Below are 4,342 nucleotides of genomic sequence, written 5' to 3' on the forward strand. Positions count from 1 at the left end.
ATTATGTGCTTCTGGGATAGCCTACGTTATTTGTATTTCACTGCGAATCGATGCACCTTTGAGTGTGATCTGAGCAGGAGAGTGTAAGTTTACAAACGTTGCAGGAGATCCTCCCTCATTCACTAAAAGGCATGTGCCCGCAGGGCTACAAACAATCTCCCTGCTTGGTTCTTTAGTTCAACACGCGTAGCCTCACTTCCCGTTGTTGAAAGTGTCTGAGCAGATGGTTTCTTTGCTGAATCAAGGCAGAATTGTCCCCCACATTCCTGTCTTCTTAGTTCAATTAACCAAATGGTGAAGCAAAGGTCTCTACCTTTCCTGAAGGCATGCTTCAGAAACCCTCTAATTACACCTCATCTTGGTTCGTTGTGTTGTCGATTAAACTCAATATTTACTTGCATCGGCGAATTGTTTCAGGCACCTGCGGAAAAAAAGAGATATTAATCGTAGCCTCAATAGGCACAAATGGTATGGAGATGCTGACATCTCTCTCCCCCTCTCACAACATGAATCTGCATTCGTCTGTACCGAATTATAAAATAATTCTCACATATTCGGAGTTCACCAAGCCTCTGTTAAAAAGACGACAGCTCCGTCATTTCTGCTACGTCCTTCCGGCTGGAGAGTGATCACTCCACTGCGACATCAGAGCTGATCGACGCCGCTCCGTTCCTGAAGGCTGTTGTTACCAATAGAATTTTCCTTCACAATAGGCCGTTGATGTTTTGGTCTGGTTGCGATCCGACGGAACAGATTGGACGGTGATCATTAATGAAATATCAGTGTGACGGTATGTCTGGTGTTCGTGCGGACTCGGTGGGATGATTAGCCGTGATTCTTTACTGTACAGCCGGCATCATCTCACAAGTAACCCTGGCTTGTAATGCGTCCTGTTGCATATTAACGTATCGGCACGTGGTTCACTCACTTCCTTCAATTAACTTGTAATCTGAGGTGAAGAGAACGGACGAGGCAGACAGGGTGAGAAAGCTTAAAGGCATTGTTCTAGAGTACAGAAGGTGTTTTAATTCCTTGCCTATTAATACAACACAGTTCAGTTGACTGTTAATGCATATTGTTAATGCATATCTCTGTAAATGGCGCATAACCATAGAACCATCGAACATTACAGCACATAATCAGGCCTTTTGACCCTTCTTGGCCGTGCCTAACCATTTTTCTGCCTTGTCCCACTGACCTTCACCTGGCCCATATCCCTCCATACACCTCGCATCCATGTACCTATCCAAGGTTTAACTAAATGTTCAAAGTGAGCCCGTATTTGTTACTTCATCTGGCAGCTCATTCCACACTCCCACCACTCTTTGTGTGAAGAACACCCCCCCCCCAATGTTCCCTTTAAACTGTCGCCCTTCACCCTTAACCGATGTCCTCTGATTTTTTTTCTCCCCTGGCCTCAGTGTAAAAAGCCTGCTTGCATTCACTCTATCTATACCCAGCATAATTTTATATACCTCTATCAAGTCTCCCTTCAGTCTTCTACGCTCAATAAAATAAAGTCCTAACCTATTTAATACGTGTTACTGAAAACGGAAAGGAACAGTGGGCAATGTTTTGTACTTATTGCTGTGCTTCAGAGCAGGGCGGGGAGGGGGAGCCTCGGGTCATTGCTCAAGAGCGCAAAGCATTGAGCGCTTTGCACGGTTTCTGTGGTGTAGTGGTTATCACATTCGCTTTACACGCGAAAGGTCGCCAGTTCAATCCCGGGCAGAAACATTCTTTGGGCTTCAGTGCTTCAAATGAGACTCAACTTTTCAGTTTGTGTTCAAGTTTACTGTCATGGGCATCCAGGTGTAAATATAATGAACATTCGCTTTTCTAGCAGTAGCGCATTGTATTTCAAACCTGGCAAAGGTAAATTAAAGAAAGAAGAATTAATAGAAATTATATATAATTTCCAGGAGAACATAAACGGATTTAAACCTAAGGAGGTTCGTAGATAACGTACATTGCAACGAACACGGGAGAATTAGCCTTCAAACCTATTGCCAAGTATTGTCGCATGAGGATGCATTGTGGTTTCAACGGCGCTCGCATCTCAAATGTTCCCATTCAGACAAACATCCGGAAGAATAACCGTGTGCTGCAAAATTTCAAAACTACTTTAAAATGTTAAATCGCTTTCTTTTTCCTCCTCCTGTATTCCACTCCTTCCTAGTCCCATCATACAGTCTCTCTGTTCAAATTCTCCACCACAGTCTTCTAGGTTCCACCTTTCCGTCTGCCTCTCCGCCCCCCCCCTCTCTCTCTCTCTCTCTCTCTCTCTCTCTCTCTCTCTCTCTCTCTCTCTCTCTCTCTCTCTCTCTCTCTCTCTCTCTCTCTCTCTCCCTCTCTCTCTCTCTCTCTCACACACACACACACACGCATTCAATCTCTCTGCTTCTCTTTGTTTTCTCTGTCGCGATCAGCACCACAGCCACCCCACGTCAGCCGCGCAAATATGTGTGCTTCGTACAGTTTAAACGCTGGTGGAAACAGTTGGTAACATCAACACCTAATATTTTCTGGTCTCGAACCAGCGATCTTCCGATGATATTGCTGCGCAGACAGAAACCAACTATCTTACCATTGGTGTCGCACATTCCATTCCAGTTAAAGGACCAGGGAGAAAGGACTGATCACAACGCTGACATCGTGGTTCTGCAGGAATGTGGAAAAGTATGGTTAAAACCTTCCTGTGTAATGACGGTAATGTAGAACAGGAAAACTGGGTACTGTTTAGTTTTGAAACGAGGTGACGGTGGGAGATCGCATATCGCTATAGAGTTGGGATCACGGTCCTTTTCAATATATCGAATTTGTTGTGACTCCATGTAAAATTAAAATTTGGGCGAAATATCCCGCGCCTGCATAAGGGTCAGTAACTGGCCGTGGAGCTTCTTCCGCAATGTGAACATCAGCAATTAATACTTATCTCGGAATACGCTCTGCCCCTGATTCAACGTTTAGAATTACACCGAAATAACTCCCGATCTTTCCCCGGTTACACTCTTAACTCTATCACCTTATTAAAACCTTACGGCCGGTCATTCTGATCAAACCGGCCACAATTATATTGTTTAACTTTTCGGCAATGTAATGACCAGTGATGCTTTACTCCAGGATCCCCACAGTGGATGTGAAATGTTTGAAATGTATGCCACTGAAAAGTGATCAATGAAAATGTATCCAGGGATATCAGTGGAGTACAGTTGAAAAATAACACCTCGCCATTGGACATTAAGGAACAGATGGATGGTATATTGACAGTGGTAATTTGCCCTGCTCAGCAGTCGCGAGTTTGCATGTAAACTTCCATGGCAACATTTGGCGTTTTGTGCTTCTTCGGTCCGGATCTTGTGCCGCTTTTCCACCGCCTCATGTACAGTGACACGCAAATGTTCGGGCAGCCCTGGACAAAGATTCTGTTACTGTGAATAGTTCAGTGAGTAGAAGCTGAACTCATCTCCAAAGTCATAAAGTGAAAGATGAAACATTCTTTTTCTGCATTTTAAGCAAGATTAGTGTATTATTTTTGTTTTGAACAATTTTAGAGTGAAAGAAAATAAAACGAGCACCAAGCAAAAGCTTGGGCACCCCAAGAGAATTGTCTCAGATAACCTTTACCAGTGTCTCAGACCTTTATGAGCTTGTGAGGGCTCTGGCGTGTTTACTGTCGTCGTTAGGAAAGGCCAGGGGATGCACATTTCAAAGCTTCATAAATACCCTGACTCCTCAAACCTTGTCCCAACAATCAGCAACCATGGGCTCCTCCTGGCAGCTGATAAGAAAATAAATAAATGATGCCCCAAAACAAGAGAAGGCTATAAGAAGATAGCAAAGAGTTTTCAGGTAGCCGTTTCCTCAGTTCGTAATGTAATTAATAAATGTCAGTTAACAGGAGCGGTCTGGAAGACCAAGAAAACTTTCCGAGAGAACTGCTCGTAGGATTGCTACAAAGGCAAAACAAAACCCCCGTTTGACTACAAGAGACCTTCAGGAAGATGGAGCAGCCTCTGGAGTGGTGGTGTACTGTTCTACTCTGCAGCGACACCTGCACAAATATAACCGTCATGGAAGAATCATCAGAAGAAAACTTTTCCTGCGTCCTCACCACAAAATTCAGCGTCAGACGTTTCAAAAGGAACATCTAAACAAGCCTGATGCATTTTGGAATCAAGTCCTACGGACTGATGAATTTAAAATAGAACATTTCTTAGGTGTTCTATATGCATAGAAAGGTAAAATATGTATTATATACTAAAACAAACGTTTGACTAACTGACGCTAAATAAACCGATATGCCTGTTCCGACTTCAAATCCGTTTTAAAAACGGTCTCA

At 43.6% G+C, this 4,342-nt stretch overlaps 1 non-coding gene across 1 annotated transcript; it reads left to right on the forward strand.

Moving 5' to 3' along the window:
- Positions 1 to 1,664: 1,664 nt before the first annotated feature.
- Positions 1,665 to 1,737, forward strand: trnav-uac (transfer RNA valine (anticodon UAC)). The gene has a single exon. It is a non-coding gene; the product is annotated as a tRNA-Val (tRNA).
- The last annotated feature ends 2,605 nt before the right edge of the window (positions 1,738 to 4,342 follow it).

Source organism: Hemitrygon akajei, unplaced genomic scaffold (genome assembly GCF_048418815.1).
Source record: "Hemitrygon akajei unplaced genomic scaffold, sHemAka1.3 Scf000188, whole genome shotgun sequence".
NCBI classification, from domain to species: domain Eukaryota; kingdom Metazoa; phylum Chordata; class Chondrichthyes; order Myliobatiformes; family Dasyatidae; genus Hemitrygon; species Hemitrygon akajei.